Below are 17,538 nucleotides of genomic sequence, written 5' to 3'. Positions count from 1 at the left end.
GACGATCACTTGAGCCCAGGAGTTCAAGACCAGCCTGGGCAACATAGTGAGACCCTGTCTCTGAAAACAAACAAATCCATTCAAATCAACAGAATGGAGAAAACCCCTAAAGATGAACACAAAGAGAAACAAATAAACCTGACCGTATTTAAATAAACATAAACAAACACACTAAAGTGGATGGGAGGTCTGGGGAGAAATAACCCAACTATCTTTTTTTTTTTTTTAGACTGATCTCGGCTCACCGAGATCAGTGATCCACCTCAGGTGATCCACCCGCCTTGGCCTCTCAAAGTGCTGGGATTACGGGTGTGAGCCACCGCGCCTGGCCCCAAGTGACTTTTTAACACAGTTCTTCATCTGCATACTTTCAATCTAAGGTAGGAATGGATGGAGGGAAGGAGGAGTGGAGGGAGGGAGGGAAGAAGGGAAGGAAGGAGGGAGAGAGGGAGGAAGGAAGGACAACTGAATCTTAAATTCTTTTTTTTTTTTTTTTTTTTTTTTTTGAGATGGAGTATCGCTCTGTCACCCGGGCTAAAGTGCAATGGTGCAATCTTGGCTCACTGCAACCTCTGCCTCCTGAGTTCAAGCAATTTTCCTGCCTCAGCCTCCCAAGTAGCTGGGATTACAGGTGCCCGCCACTAATTTTGTATTTTTAGTAGAGACGAGGTTTCACCACGTTAGCCAGGCTGGTCTTGAACTCCTGACCTCAAGTGATCTGCCTGCCTCAGCCTCCCAATGTTCTGGGATTACAGGTGTGAGCCACCATGCCTAGCTTGAATCTTAAATTTTATGTCATAGGTTTGTTTTTTCCACAGTAGTATAACAAGTTTGAAACCACTCTCTTGTATTTTAGGATTAAGCAAATTAATAAATATAGTGCTGATTTGGGATCCAGGTGTATCACCATAGGGAAAGAAAAATACAAACATGGAAAGCTACAGGCCCAGGAAGAATACTGTGATATTAGGCTGGAATTGGAGGTATCAGTAGGAACTCATGACTTTTCATATTTACATGTGAAAATCTGGAAACATATCTGTCATTCCTGGCTCTGTCCACTGAGAGACACCAGGGCAATGACACCCCAGAAACAATGAGTGTAGGCCGGGTGCAGTGGCTCGCACCTGTAATCCCAGAACTTTGGGAGGCTGAGGCAGCAGGATGACTTGAGGTCAGTAACTTGAGACCACTCTGGGCACCATAGTGAGACTTTGTCTCTACAAAAAAAAAAAAAAAAAAAAAAAAATCAGCCAGTGTCGTGGCATGCACCTGTAGTCTCAGCCTCTCAGAAGGCTGAAGTAAGAGAATGCTTGGGTCTGGAAGGTCATGTGTGCAGTGAGCCATGGTTGCGCCACCGCACTCCACCCTGGGCAGCAGAGTAAGACACTGTTTCAGAAGAAAGAGAAAGAAAGAGGAAGGAAGGAAGGAAGGAAGGAAGGAAGGAAGGAAGGAAGGAAGGAAGGAAGGAAGGAGGAAGGAAGGAGGGAGGGAAAGAAAGAAAGAGAAAAGAAAAAAGGAAAGACAGAAAGAAAGGCAGAAAGCAAGGAAAGAAGGAAGGAGGGAAGGAAAGAAGGAAGGAAAGGAAAGAAGGAAGGACAAGAAGGAAGGAAAGGAAGGAAGGAAGGACAGGAAGGAAGGAAGGAAGGGAGAAAGAAAGAGAAAGAAAAAGGAAGAAGGAAAGAAGGAAAGGAAGGGAAGGAAGGAAAAGAGAGAGAGGGAGGGAGGGAAGGGGTGAGGAGGGGAGGGAAGGAAGAAAGAAAAGAGAACATAAAAAGAATCTGAATGCATCCAATGCCCAGATCCTCATTTCCACTCAAGGGATCCAGGGCTCTTGGAGAAATGGTTGACTCCAGGGTCGGAGAAAGTGCAAAGTGGGCCTGGAACATCTTGTTTTGCCCCAAAGCAAGGAGGTGCTCAAAGAATGATGGGAACGTGTCAGAAAGGCCAGCAACCAACTTGAAGAAGCTCCCACTGGCTAAAATTGGGACAGTTTGAGCATAAAAGTAACAACACTAATGCATTTAGAAACACTGACTTAAATAAAAACTTATGAGTGCTAACAGAGGATAAATAAGTAAAAGGAAAGTGATTGGCCAGGGGGTGGAGGGAGAGAATGACCCCAGGATGACTCTGTTCTTCCTTTCTGGAGAATGCCAACTATCAATATCAAAATAATGATAGTACCAGCCTGGGGAACATAGTGAGACCCCATTTCGAAAAACAAAGAAAGAAAGAAAATGATAGAGTTAGAAAAATCATTTTGCAGCCAGGCGCAGTGGCTCATACCTGTAACCCAGCACTTTGGGAGTCTGAGGCGGGAGGATTGCTTGGGGCCAAGAGCTTGAGACTCTGTCTCTACAAAAAAATTTAAAATTAGCTTGGTGTGGTGATGTGTTCCTGTAGTCCCAGCTACCGGGGAGGCTAAGGTGGGAGGCTCGCTTGAGCACAGGAGTTCGAGGCTGCAGGCTATGACCACACCATTGCATTCCAGCCTGGGTGACAGAGCAAGACCCTGTCTCAAAAAAAAAAAAAAAGAAAGAAAAGAAAAGAAAACCATTTTCCAGTTGTAGTAATGACTGATACAGCTGAGAATTGTCATGGACGCTAAATCAATTTTCATCATGACAGCCAGAGGGATCATGTTAGACTCAAGTTGGATAATGTACCTCCCCTGCCCTAAACCCTCCCATGGCTCCCCATAGCTCTAAAAACTAAAGTCCTTACCATAACCCAGGAGCCTACAGATTGGATCTCCTCTTCCTTCTCTCCGACTCAACTGCCATCATCTCCCTATCACTTACTCTGTTCCATCTACCCTGGCCTCCTTTATGGTCTTAAAACATCCCAAGCATGGTTCTGTTGCAGGACCTTTGTACTTGTTGTCACCTTCTTTGGAAGGCCCTTCCTAACCACTCCATTACTATTATTATTATAATTTTAGAGATATGGTCTCACTCTGCCATCCAGGCTGGGATGCAGTACCGATCATAGCCCACTGCAGCCTTGACCTCTTTGTCTCAAGCAATCCTCCCACCAAAGTCTTTCAAGTAGCTGGGACTACAGCACACACACCACACCCAGCTAATTAATTAATTAACTAATTAATTAATTAATTCACTAATTAATTAATTAATTAATTCCCAGGCTGGTCTCAAACTCCTAGCCTCAAGCAATCTTTCCACCATGGCCTCCAAAGTGCTGGGATTACAGGCGTGAGCCACCAAGCCTGGCCCTGATCACCCTATTTAAAACTGAGTCTTCTCCCCTAGCTCCCAAGTGGCACACCTTACCACCCTCTACCCGCCGTAATTTATTCTCTCCATAGCATCTAACACCATCTAACTCTTTACTTATCTTATTAATTTTTTTACTATCTGTTTCCCCAAAATTGAGTCTGAACTCCATGAGGCAGGGGTTTAGGGCTATGATATGCAGTGCTGTGTCCTCAGTGTCTAGACCAGGACCAGGCACACAGTAGGTGCCCCTTAAATATATATAGAATGAACAGAGCTTTTTCATTCTGACGATGCAAAAAGACAATAAGCTCACAGACAAGCTGAGATGCAATGTTGGATAAGAACAAGTGCTGAGTTAAAACAGAGCAGGCTGAGTACATTGAAATGACGGGTGCTGCTCCACACAAGGCATGCACCAGCCAGGGCCCTGAACACCCAGCTGGGTTTTTGTTTTGTTTTGTTTCGTTTTGACACGGAGTCTTGCTCTATTGCCAGGCTGGAGTGCAGTGGCATGATCTCAGCTCACTGCAACCTCTGCCTCCTGCATTCAAGGGATTCTCCTGCCTCAGCCTTCCAAGTTGCTGGGACTACAGGCGCACACCAGCACACCCCGCTAATTTTTGTATTTTTAGTACAGACGGAGTTTCACCATGTTGGCCAGGATCGTCTCCATCTCTTGAACTCAAGTGATCTGCCCACCTCGGCCTCCCAAAGTGCTGGGATTACAGGTATGAGCCAGGGCACCCGGCCTCAGCTGGAGTTTTAAAGAACCTTTAGGGGCCGGGCGTGGTGGCTCACGCCTGTTGTAATCCCAGCACTCTGGGAGGCCGAGGTAGGTGGATCACTTGAGGTCAGGAGTTCAAGACCAGCCTGGCCAACATGGCGAAACCCTGTCGCTGCTAAAAATACAAAAAATTAGCTGGGCATTGTGGCGCCTGTAATCACAGCTACTCAGGAGGCTGAAGCAGGAGAATCGCTTGAACCTGGGAGGTGGAGGTTGCAGGGAGCCAAGATCTCACCATTGTACTCCAGCCTGGGCAACAGAGTGAGACTCTGTTTCAAAAAAAAAAAGAAAGAAAAGAACAAAAACAGGTCTATGCTGTTAAGTAAAAGAGAGATTGACACGGAGGTCAAAAGAAATAGCATTTGTATAGGAAACAAAGAAATACGACTCGCATACACTGAATCAGAGAGGGCTATTCAGGGCAGCCCTGAATAGCATCCCATAAGGCAAGGGCAGGAGAAGTTTTTTATAAGGGATTTCCACAAAAAGTTGTTTTCGGAGGCAGTTCATTGGCTGGGCGGAAATCTTCTATCGCAAGCCCATTCTGATTGGTTAGTTCATTAGGGTACTCCCAGCTAAGAGATGTTGAGGTGGATTCTGACTTCAGTTGTTAGCCAAACCGAGTGGCACATTCTGCGATTTGACCTTTAGCAGGTGTGAGTGCGATCCTCCCACGGTCTCCCGACTCCACTTTAGAAAGCCTTAGCTGTAGCTGCATCATTTTCTTTCACGATCTTTACATAATTCCTTCCCTCCCCTTCTCCTCCTGCACACTCACGAATGAAAGCTGGGGAAGTGCAGGGAGCTGGGGTTTTGCGGTGGGAGGTGTTGTCTCCTCCTCTGAGGCCTGATGAGATAACTGACAGCTAGGGCGGGACAAGGTCAGGGCCAGGTGTTGGGCAAGGTTGGGTAGGCGTCTATGTCCCTGGAGGTCAGGAAAAGAGGGAGCAAGGGAAGGAGGGAGGGGCCCGGCCTTGGAGGAGTAGGTGGAGGCCTCTGGAGATGGCCAGGGACACTGAGGAGTCACAGCTGGGCAGAGGACAGGCTGTGATCTGAGGACTGCTGAGCCAAATCCCAGCCGACCCAGCTGGCCCGGTGGCCCCAGCACTGCTGGAAGCTCCCCAGAAATCGTTCCTTCCTCAGCCTCTCCTGGAGGGTGAAAGGAAACCAGATTCTCCCAGACAAGGGATGCACAGCGGTCCTCAGCTGTGCTGGTGGTCAAGAGCTGCATTGCTCCCACATTTGATGATCAAGACTTAAATTATTTTCTGGCCAGCTGCAGGGGTTCACGCCTGTAATCCCAGCACTCTGCAAGGCCGAGGCAGGTGGATCATTGAGGTCAGGAGTTCAAGACCAGCTTGGCCAACATGGTGAAGCCCTGTCTCTACTAAAAATACTAAAATTAGCCAGGCATGGTGGCAGGCACCTGTAATCCCAGCTACTCGGGAGGCTGAGGCATGAATATGGCTTGAACCTGGGAAGTGGAGGTTGCAGTGAGCCAAGATCGTGCCACTGTATTCCAGCCTGAGCAACAGAGACAGACACTGTCTCAAAAAATAATAAAAATAAAAATAAAAATAAAAATTACCAAACAGGCTAGACACAGTGGCTCCATACCTGGAATCTCAGTGCTTTGGGAGGCTGAGGCAGGAGGATCGCTTGAGCCCAGGAGTTCAGGACCAGCCTGGGCAAGATGATGAGACCGTGTTTCTCCAAAAAAAAAAAAAAAAAAAAAAAAAAATTAGAAATAAAAAATAAATCACCAGCCAGAAGCAAGGGCAATCAGCATTTTCACCAGGTAGCGGTGTGGGGTGATGGTTAGGAGTGTGACAGTTGATTATATACAAAGTGAGTCATTCTTGTCATACCCAGGCAGAGAAGGCACTCAGAGCACATCACACCTGCTCCAAGAATTAAATTTTGCAGAAGCCCAGCTGCTGAAACTGCCTGTTGTTACTCTAAGACCAGTTTTATCTCATAGCTACTGAAACACCCTGCTGCAACTCTAAGAGTAGCTTTACCCACAGCCGTAATGCACCAATCACAGCTTCCAGCTCCCCAGAACTTTGCTAGTGCCAGTGAACTTTTTTCAAGACAATATATTTCCCTCCTTTTTTTTTTTTTTTTTTTTTTTTTTTGAGACAAGGCCTTGCTCTGCTTCTCAGGTTGAACTGCAGTGGTGTGATCATAGCTTACTGCAGCCTCAACCTCCTGGACACAAGCGATCCTCCTGCTTCAGCCTCCCAAATAGTTGAGACTACTGGTGTGGGTCACCATGCCTGGCTAATTTTTATTTTTATTTTTGGTAAAGTGGGGTCTCACTGTGTTAATCAGGCTGGTCTCAAACTCCTGGGCTCAAATCATCCTCCCGCCTAGGCCCCCCACAGCACTGAGATTCCAGGCATGAGTCACCAGGACCAGCCCCTTTCTCATTTTTATAAAACATCCAACCTTCTTTGTTCTTCAGACATACTGAAAACCACCCAATCTATGTGTATGCCCCAAATTGCAATTCTTGCTTCCCAAATAAAATGTTAAATTCAGAGAGTCATCACTGTATTTTTATTTTGACCTCAGCAGGAGCATGGAGTTGTGGAGTCAGACAGAATTGAGTTCTAAATCCAGCTCCGTTATTTGCTGACTGTGTGACCTTAGGAAAGTGACCTTCCCTCTCTGAGCCTGGAAGAAATGAAAGCCTCTCCACACTGGCCCCTAGGTGCCACCTCCTTAGACCTTCAGCATGCTTGCAGTCGCAGACAAAGGGCAGACTTCATGTCTCAAGATCTTGGCCTGTCTACCTCCTTTCCCCAGTCCCTGTCCAGGGGCCACCCCCACTTCTAGCCAGTTTTTGAGGTCCCCACCATCCAAGGCCACCAGGCAGGCTGAGAAGATAGAGGTCCCCAGGCAGAAAGCACCCTGCATTCGTCTGTTTTCATACTGTTTTAAAGAACTGCCAGAGACTGGGTAATTTATAAAGAAAAGAGGTTTAATTGACTCACAGTTCGGCATGGCTGAGGCCTCAGGAAACTTACAATCGTGGCAGAAGGCACCTCTTCACAGGGCGGCAGGAAGGAGAAATGAATGCAGGAGGATCTACCAAACACTTATAAAACCATCAGGTCTCATGAGAACTCATGCACTATCACGAGAACAGCACGGGGGAACCAGCCCCCATGATTCCATCACCTCCACCTGGTCTCTCCCTTGACATATGGGGATTATGGGGATTACAATTCAAGATGAGATTTTGGGAGGGGACACAGCCAAACCATATCCCATACAGACCCACGTCAGCAACCACCCACTCAGTGCTAAGTGCGTCCCACTGCTGTAACAGCATCACCCCAGGGCTAGGCCTTTGACCCTCCCTTCCTTCAGATCATATGACCCCCTGTGGTCATTGCTGTGCCTCACATGTGACCAGCCGCCCAGGGTGTGCTGTGTCTGACCACTGAGCAATCTGTGTTCCCGTAGGTTCCACCCCTGAGAACAATATCTAACCTCTAGCTATTGAGCATGTATGTGTCCCAGGACCTTACTTGTACTTCCTCATTTAATCTTTACAACAACCCGAGAGACCCAGGAAATCCCTAGTCCCATTTAAAGATGGACGAGATGACATGTGACTTGCCCAAGGTCAAACTGAAGTGAGTAGTGAAACTGGATTTAGCTCATCCAAAGACTTAATTCTTTTTTTTTTTTTTTTTGAGACAGAGTCTCACTCTGTAGCCCAGGCTGGAGTGCAGGGGTGCGATCTCCACTCACTGCAACCTCCGCATCCCAGGTGCAAGCGATTCTCCTGCCTCAGCCTCCTGAGTAGCTGGGACTACAGGTGCCCACCACCTCACCCGGCTAATTTTTATATTTTTAGTAGAGACCGGGTTTCACCATGTTGGGCAGGCTGTTCTGACCTCAGGTGATCCACCCACCCTGGCCTCCCAAAGCACTGAGATTACAGGTATGAGCCACCACACCAACCCCAAAGACTTAATTCTTATCCACTACATATAGGAGACCCCAAAATGAGAAATGCTCTAATGTGCAGAGTCTTCCCAAAACTGATTTAATGATTTTGTTAATGGCAACAATGGTAACAGCCCATAGAAAAGTACTCAAAGCCTGGGCGAGGTGGCTCACACCTGTAATCCCACCACTTTGGGAGCTGGTGTATTCCAGCTACCGGGGAGGCTGAGGTAGGAGGATGGTTTGGGAGGCTTGAGGCCTTCTCTCAAAAAAATAAAAAATAAAAGATAAAAGAAAAGTAAACATATATACACACACACGCACACACACTTGGGATTATACTGTATAAATGAGTCTCAAATGTGATTTTTATTTATTATATATACTTTGTGTAGTTTTTTTAAAGAGATGCAGGTCTCAATATTTTGCCCTAGCTGGTCTTGAACTCCTGGGCTCAAGCTATCCTCTTCCTTCAGCCTCCCTAGTAAGCTGGGACTATAGGCTTGTGCCACTGCACCCGCCACTTTGTGTAGTTTGTTTATTGGTTGTTGGTTTTTGTTTTTGTTTTCTTTTTGAGACAGAGTCTTCCTCTGTTGCCCAGGCTGGAGTACAGTGGCATGATCTTGGCTCACTGCAACCCCTGCCTCCTAGGTTCAGGTGATTCTCCTGTCTCAGCCTCCAGAATAGCCGGGATTACAGGCATGCACCACCACACTTGGCTAATATTATTTATTTATTTATTTATTTATTTATTTATTTAATTGAGACAGAGTTTTGCTCTGTTGCCCAGGCTGGAGTGCAATGGCGCTCTCAGTGCATTACAACCTCTGCTTCCCGGGTGCAAGCAATTCTCCTGCCTCAGCCTCCCAAGTAGCTGGAATTACAGGCAAAGCCACCACACCTGGCTGATTTTTTTTTTTTTTTAATAGAGATGGGGTTTCACCAAGTTGGCCAGGCTGGTCTCAAACTCCTGATCTCATGTGATCCAGTTGCCTTGGCCTCCCAAAGTGTTGGGATTACAGGCATGAGCCACTGTGCCCAGCCACTTTGTGTGGTTTTAATGTCATTGAAACAGGGTGTTAAATGGCTGCATAGCAAAATATTTCATAGAAGGTCCCGTGAACTATTTGCTCAACCCCTGTTGCTGAACACCTACGTTGTTTTCAACTGTTGCACAATTGTGAAGATTGCTGTGGTAAACATGCTGATGCTTAAGTCTTTACTTTAGAAAAGCTCCAAGAGCAACATTGGTGGTGCAACGCGTACATGTGTTTTCAAGGTTCTTAAGATTGACATTTATGGCCAGGTGCGGTGGTTAACGCCTGTAATCTCAACACTTTGGGAGGCTGAGGCAGGTGGATCACCTGAGGTCAGGAGTTTGAGACCAATCTGACCAACATGGTGAAACCCCATCTCTGCTAAAAATACAAAAATTAGCCGGGTGTGATGACAGGCACCTGTAATCCCAGCTACTCGGGAGGCTGGGGCAGGAGAATCGCTTGAACCTGGGAGGTGGAGGTTGCAGTGAGCCGAGATCGCACCAGTGCACTCCAGCCTGGACAACAAGTGAGACTCTGTCTCAAAAAAAAAAAAAAGATTGACATTTATCAATTGCCAAGTCACCTCCCTCCCTCCCCTCCCTCCCTCCCTCCCTCCTTCTTTCCTTCCTTCCTTCCTTCCTTCCTTCCTTCCTTCCTTCCTTCCTTCCTTCCTTCCTTCCTTCCTTTTCTTTTCTTTCTTTCTTCTTCCTTTCTCTGACAGAGAGCAGTCTTATTCTGTTGCCCAGGCTGGTCTGGAACTCCTGGGCACAAGCAATCCTCCAGCCTTGGTCTCCCAAAGTGTTGGCATGAGCCGTGGCACCCAATGGCTAAGTTACTCTCCAGGAAGATTATTCCAATGGAAATGCCTGCAGGCAATGGCAATGAAAAACTCCCTCACAACTGCTCCTGTGTGCTCCTGTTAGTTGGGCTGCCATGAGAGGTAACGAGCACACTGTCTCTGGGGGCATTCGAGCAGGTGCTGCATGAACGTTTTCCAGAGCTGCCATGATTGGGAGAGAACAAGCATTGTTGGAGGTGAGACTTGTGCTGTGTTACGGAAACTTCCAAGTCTCTGGGCCTCTTAGACTAACACTGAAAGTTCTGATTCTCTTTCCTCTTTTGAGTTCCCCCTGAAGCCTCACTACTTCTGCTCACAATGTCCCCAGGCAATTGTGTTGTGCCCAGAGCTGCCACCCGCACCCTGGGCCTCCTGAACAGGACTGCCAATGTCAGGCAGATCTGGCCTTACCTTCAGGTGCAGCAGGGCGCTCTCCTTGTGGTGGTGAGGGGGACTCAGTTGGGGTCACTCAGACCTAGGTACAAATCCAGTCTCTGCCATTTCTCAGTGGGTGCCTCTGGGGCAGGCCATTTCATCTCCCTGAACTTAAATTTCCCATCTGTGAACTGGAGATCATTGTAGCTCTCACCCCATTGGTGTATTAAATGAGACAAGCAACTGCATACTCAAAATAAATGTAAGTCTTCAATAGTTATTTACAGCCAGTGCAATGGCTCATACCTGTAATCCCAGCACTTTGGGAGGCCAAGGCGAGCAGATCACTTGAGGCCAGGAGTTCGAGACCAGCCTGGCCAACATGACGAAATCCCATCTCTACTAAAAATACAAAAATTAGCCAGGCATGATGGCAGGCACCTGTAGTCCCAGGTATTCAGGTGGCTGAGGCACAAAAATTGTTTGAACCCGAGAATTGGAGGTTGCAGTGAGCCAAGATTGTGTCACTGCACTCCAGTCTGGGCGACAGAGCAAGACTCCGTCACGAACAAACACAACACAAATAGTAATTTGCTTTTTATTGTTTTGGGGTTTGTTCAGAGATTCTGAGGACAGGATCAGCCCACATGTGATGCTGTAGGCAAATGTCCACCCAGTGGGATTTGAGGGTCCTGGCTCTTCCTATCCCCTAAAGACAGCTCCCCTCTGCTGCCCATCATGCTGCCTAACACCCCACCATGGGTCATCTCTGTAGAGGAAGGCATGGAGGCAGATTGTATTTGGGATCTTGCTTTGTCGCCCAGGCTGGAGTGCAGTAGCAGAATCCTAGCTCCCTGCAGCCTCAAACTCCTGGGTTCAAGTGATCCTCCCACCTCAGCCTTCTGAGTAGCTGAGACTACAGGTGAGTGCCACTATGCCTGGCTAATTTTTGTATCTATTGTCAAGATGGGGGTGTTGGTATGTTGTCCAGGCTGGTCGCGAACTCCTGGCCTCAAGTGATCCTTTCACCTTGACTTCCGAAAGTGCTGGGATTATAGGCATGAGCCACGCGCCTAGCCTTATATGCTCTTCTTATGATGAGACTGTGACAAACCTCCCACTGGGGGGGTTGGGGGGAGTGGTCTACATTTCCTCTCCTTGAATCTGGGTGGGCCTGTGACGATGGAAGATGTGACAGGAAGTGACACAGTCTCATTTCCACAATGAAGTCATACAGGGCAATACAGCTTCTGCTCTGATGTCTGGAACCCCAGAACTGGCACCCTGAGATGCCATGTAAGCCGTATGTCTGCCCTGGGATGGCCCTGCTCTAAGGAAGCCCAGAAACCAGCTCGCAGGGAAAAATCCCATGCAGAAGCCCTGAGGCGACAGGAAGAACGAGAAACATCTGGGCAACCAAAGGAGAGACTTGCGCCAGAACTGCCTAGCTCAACCCTTCCCTCAATTTTTTTTTTTTAAAGTATATAAGAGATAAGATCTCCCTATGTTGTTTTTGTTGTTGTTGTTTGTTTCTGAGTTGGAGTTTCGCTCTTGTCGCCCAGGCTGGAGTGCAGTGGTATGGTCTCAGCTCACTGCAACCTCTGCCTCCCAGGTTCAAGTGATTCTCCTGCCTCAGCTTCCCGAGTAGCTGGGATTACAGGTGCCCGTCATCATACCCAGCTAATTTTTGTATTTTTAGTAGAGATGGAGTTTCATCATTTTGGCCAGGCTGGTCTTGAACTTCTGACCTCAGGTGACTCACCCTCCTTGGCCTCCCAAAGTGCTGGGATTACAGGTGTGAGCCACCACGCCTGTCCTCCCTATGTTGTTTTAAGGCCAAGCGATCCTCCTGCCCTGGCCTCCTGACTTCCCAAATTCTTGACCAATGGAAATTCAGATAATGAAATGCCATTGTATTAGGCCTCTAAATTTTGGCATGTTTTGTTATGCAGCAATAGGTAACTGATATAAACACAAAATTCTTCTCAACTTTTTTTCTTTTCTTTTTTTTTGAGAGGGAGTCTTGCTCTATCACCCAGGCTGGCATGAAAGGGCACAATCAGAGTTCATTGCAACTTTGACTTTCCGGGCTCAAGTGGTAGATCGACATTTAATCTACTCTCTGCCAGACACTGTGTCAGGTCCTTTTACTTTCAGTAATAATAAAAAGTAATAACAACAGCAGCTTCAATTTATTCAGCTTTAACAAATGCCAGGCACTATGCTATGGGTTTTATTATATAATCTCCTTGTTCTTTAAAATTATAATAGTAGAGACAGGGTCTTGCTATGTTGCCCAGGCTGGTCTCGAACTCCTGGCCTCAAGCAATCCTCCCACTTCAGCCTCTCAAAGTGTGAATTACAGGTGTGAACCACTGTGCCCAGCCTACATATAAAATCTCAATCCTCACTACAGGCCAATGAGTGCCCTATAGGTGCTGTTTTCATCCCCATTTTCCAGGTGAGGAACTGAGACTCAAAAAGACAAAATAACTGGTCCAAGGTCAAATAACCGTAACTGGCAGAGCTGGGACTTGAACTCGGATCTGGATGACTTCTGAGGCTGCTCCTACCATGTTAAAATGGCCTTTCTCAGCCTGGGGAATAGGCCCTAACCCTAACCACTGTCTACCAGAGCAGGGGTGAACCAGGGGCTATCCCACGCCCCATCTGTCTTCCTTCTCTGTCCCCAGGGGTTCCTCTCTCTGCCTGGATCTTTCCAGGAGTCTCTCAACAGATACTCACACTCTCCCCCAACACCCCTTGCCAGCTGCTCTACCCCAGTCCTGGGAGACAGGGAGGTAGTAACCCATCTGCTCTGCTGACCCAGAGTGGTGATATCTAAGCCTCACCCTAGCTACCAGGGTCAGGCCCCTTGGGGAAGGAGGACTTCTGTTTCAAACTCAGCAATTCTGGAGTTACTTCCTAAGCAGCAGATGACCTGGGGAAAAGCTGACCCTGGAGCAGGCTTGGAGATTGTGACACACAGACACTAGCTGCGAACGCCCCTGTGCTGGCAGCCTGGACATGGGGATGAACCTGGCCTGGTGCTGCTTCGAGGTGCTCCCAGTCTGTGGGGGACACAGAAAGGTAACTTAATGCATTGTTGTAACAATGGAATTATTTTTATTTTTTATTTTTCTTTGAGATGGAGTCTCACTGTCACCTAGGCTGGAGTGCAGTGGCACCATCTGGGCTCACTGCAGCCTCCACCTCCCAGGTTCAAGCAATTCTCATGCCTCAGCCTCCCAAGTAGCTGAGATTGTGGGCTTGTGCCACCATGCCCAACTAATTTTTGTATTTTTTAGTAGAGATGGGTTTTCACCATGTTGGCCAGGCTAGTCTTGAACTCCTGACCTCGGGTGATCTGCCCATCTCAGCCTCCCAAAGCGCTGGGATTACAGGTGTGAGCCACCACATCCAGTCAACAATGGAATAATTAATAGGGACAATAAACCCTTCCACTGAGGGAGTGTTGGCTCAGCATCTAGCATGGGGTTTGACGCTCTTCACAGTGTCCTACTTCAGCCAGGCATGGTGGCTCACACCTGTAATCCCAGCACTTTGGGAGGACAAGGTTGGGGGACTGCATGAGCCCAGGAGTTCAGGACCAGCCTGGGCAACAGAGTGAGACCCTGTCTCTAAAATGAACAAAACCAGTCAGGCAGGGCCAGGCGCAGTGACTCACGCCTGTAATCCCAGCACTTTGGGAGGCTGAGGCAGGCAGATCATGAGGTCAGGAGATCGAGACCATCCTGGCTAACACAGTGAAACCCCGTCTCTACTAAAAAATACAAAAAAAATTAGCCGAGCGTGAAGGTGGGCGCCTGTAGTCCCACCTACTCGGAAGGCTGAGGCAGGAGAATGGCATGAACCCCAGTTTGCACCACTGCACTCCAGCCTGGGCAACAGAGGGAGACTCCATCTTTAAAAAAAAAAAAAAAAAGAAATTAAAAAAACTAGCCAGGCATGGTGGCACACGACTGTAGTCCCAGTTACTTGGGAGGCTGAGGTGGGAGGATCACTTAACCCAGGAGGTCAAGGATGCAGTGAGCCAAGATCACACCACTGCACTCCAGCCTGGGTGACAGAGGGAGACCCTGTCTCAAAAAAGATAAGGAAAAACACCTGGAAGGACCTCAGGAGGTTGGTACTAGTATTGCCCCCATTTCACCAAGAGGGAAACTGAGGCTCAAAGAGATGCTCTAAGTGTTTAGAGAAGGTCCTATAGAAACCTGGTGTTCTGCAATTCCAAACATCATGTTCCAGGTCACAATGTCACCTGCCCAGAGGTGGGAGTTAGAGGCAGACTCTGAAGGCGGGGAGCCCCGTGGCCATATGGAGGGGTGGGGAGGAGGGCAAAAGAGCACCCGGTGGCGGTGACCTCTGAGCTGAGCCTGACGACATGAGTAAGAGTTTGTCAGGTGGAAAAGAGAAAAGGGTGTCATCAGGGCAGGGGGCTCGGAAGGAGCAGAGGCAGGTGGCTGTGAGCAATAGGCCAACACATTCAGGAAACAGGGAGCACTTCTGGGCAGGAGGTGGAGGTAGGGGTGAAAGATGATTTCAGAAAGGTATGCTAGGGCTGGATGCTGAAGGGCCTTGAATGCCAGGCTTGGCATTGGGCCTGGGTCCTGCCCATGATGAGGAAGCAGGTCCTACCCTGAGGATGACAGATGGGGGGATTAGATGCACAATAATGGCAGAAGCGGGGCTGCAGGCAGGAGTGGCCTGGGAGGACACGCTCCAGCCTTAAGGACCCCAGGTCCAGCCCCCATGCTCGCCTCTTCCCACTTCCCCATCCCCCCAAGCAGAAGAAATGGCAGAATGAACAGAGCTTCCCCAGGAGGCTGGGAAACTGGAAATAGGGGGAGGTACTAATACATCCACCAGCAGATCACTAACTCCTCAGTCTTGATTTGTTTGCCACATTCTTTTAAAAGCGATGCTGTGTGCCCCCTTCTGCAGCACATCTACTAAAATTGGAACAATACAGAGATTAGCAAAAAGAAAAGGGAAAAAATTAAATACAAATTTTAAATATTAGAAAAAAAGGTGGTCGTGGTGGCTCACACTTGTCATCCAAGCACTTTTGTTGTAGGAAAGGGGTCCTGATCCAGACCCCAAGAGAGGGTTCTTGGATCTCGCGCAAAAACGAATTCAGGGCGATTCCACAGAGTAAAGTGAAAGCAAGTTTATTAAGAAAGTAAAAGAATAAAAGAATGGTTACTTCATAGGCGGAGCAGCCCCGGGGGCTGCTGGTTGCCCATTTTTACGGTTATTTCTTGATGATGTGCTAAACAAGGGGTGGATTATCTATGTCTCCCCTTTTTAGACCATATAGGGTAACTTCCTGATGTTGCCATGGCATTTGTAAACTGTCATGGCGCGGGTGGGAGTGCAGCAGTGAGGACAACCAGAGGTCATTCTTGTCACCATCTTGGTTTTGGTGGGTTTGGGCCGGCTCCTTTACTGCAACCTGTCTTGTCAGCAAGGTCTTTATGACCTGTATCTTGTGCTGACCTATCTCAACCTGTGACTTAGAATGCCTTAACCGTCTGGGAATGCAGCCCAGTAGGTCTCAGCCTCATTTTACCCAGCCCCATTGGAGATGGAGTTGCTCTGGTTTACACAGCTCTGACACTTTGAGAGGAAGAGGCAGAAGGATCGCTTGAGATCCAGCTACGTGGGAGGCTGAGGCAGGAGGATTGTATAAGTCCAGGAGTTCGAGACCAGTTTGGCCAACATAGTGAGACCTTTTTTTTTTTTTTTTTTTTTTTTTGAGACGGAGTCTTGCTCTGTTGCCCAGGCTGGAGTGCAGTGGTGCAATCTCGGCTCACTGCAAGCTCCGCCTCCCGGGTTCATGCAATTCTCCTGCCTCAGCCTCCCAAGTAGCTGGGACCACAAGTGTGTGCCTCCACGCCTGGCTAATTTTTTTGTAGTTTTAGTAGAGACGGGGTTTCACCATGTTAGCCAGGATGGTCTTGATCTCCTGCCCTCGTGATCTGCCCGTCTCTGCCCCTCAAAGTGCTGGGATTACAGGCATGAGCCACCGCGCCCGGCCTATAGTGAGAACATTTTACAAAAAATGAACAAAATTAGCCGGCCGTGGTGGCACTTGCCTGTAGTCCCAGCTACTTGGGAGGCCGAGGTGGGAGGAGTGTTTGAGCCTCGGAGGTTGAGGCTGCGGTGAGCCGTGACAGATGCTACTGCATTCCAGCCTGGGCGATAGAGTGAGACCCTGGCTTAAAAAATTAAAATTTAAATTAAAAAAAAAAAAGCTATGCTACTAGAGGGGAATGATGAACCCAGTTAGGATCTCAGAAGGATTTCAGGTGAAACCGCCCGAACTTTCGTGGGCAGGGTGGGGCTTTCTCCACCTGGGATTTTCTCAAATCCTCTTTGTCACCATTCATTACCAGGAGCAGCTTGACACCCTCTGGTCTCGGGAAATGAACCTCCTAGTTTCACCCTCTAACTGTCCCTCTCCGCCTTCCTGCAGTCCTTACCCATTGGCTTGTATCTCAGTTTCAAAGCGGAGGGAGAGGACGGTGGAGAGTGGGAAGACCCTGGGAAGCTCCCCGGGAGCTGTACCTTTAAGGGCAGGGGCGGGGCGAGTCTTCTGGGGCGTGTCCCGAGGGGCGTGTCCCGAGGGCGTGGCCGGGACCCGGGCAGGGCGAGCCGGGGCGGGCCCGGACGGGAAGAGTAGGAGCCCGTACGCTGCAGCAGGCGGGGCGCCCGGACTGGCGACTTCGCTGGCGGAAGGTCGGGCCGGCGGCCAGGGACCTGGAAGGCTACGAGGACCTGCGACGTCGAGGTTCGGAGTTTGCGGGTCCCAGGCCCGGCCCGAGTAAGAAAAAGCCGCCTCCCCGCAAGGCCGGAGGACCCGGGCGCCCCGAGTTCGACTTCTCAACCTCCGTCCGGATCGGGAAACGGAGCACGGAGATGTTCCTGAGGTCTCTTCCCTGGAAAGCGCAGCCCCGATTTCCCGCCCCAGACCCTTAGCAGGTCGGCGACCATCCGAGCGCTAGACATAGGCCCACGTGTACAGAGGGCGCTCAGTAAATGCTCACTAGTGAATCAGTAAAATAAATCGGTGGCAAAGAGAGACGAGACGCATGCTGATCTTCAGGTGTTGGGGACACCAGGGAGGCGAACATTTATTGAGCTCTTATTGTATACCCCGTCGGCCAGCATTTGTGTCCATTTTACAGATGAGGAATAAGAGGCTCAGAGAGGTGAAGTGACTTCCTTAAGGCCACACAGATAGTAAGTGGCCGAGACGAATTTGAAACCAGCGGT

The sequence above is a fragment of the Macaca thibetana genome, chromosome 11, assembly GCF_024542745.1.
Source record: "Macaca thibetana thibetana isolate TM-01 chromosome 11, ASM2454274v1, whole genome shotgun sequence".
Taxonomy (NCBI): domain Eukaryota; kingdom Metazoa; phylum Chordata; class Mammalia; order Primates; family Cercopithecidae; genus Macaca; species Macaca thibetana.
This window is presented reverse-complemented; position numbering follows the sequence as displayed.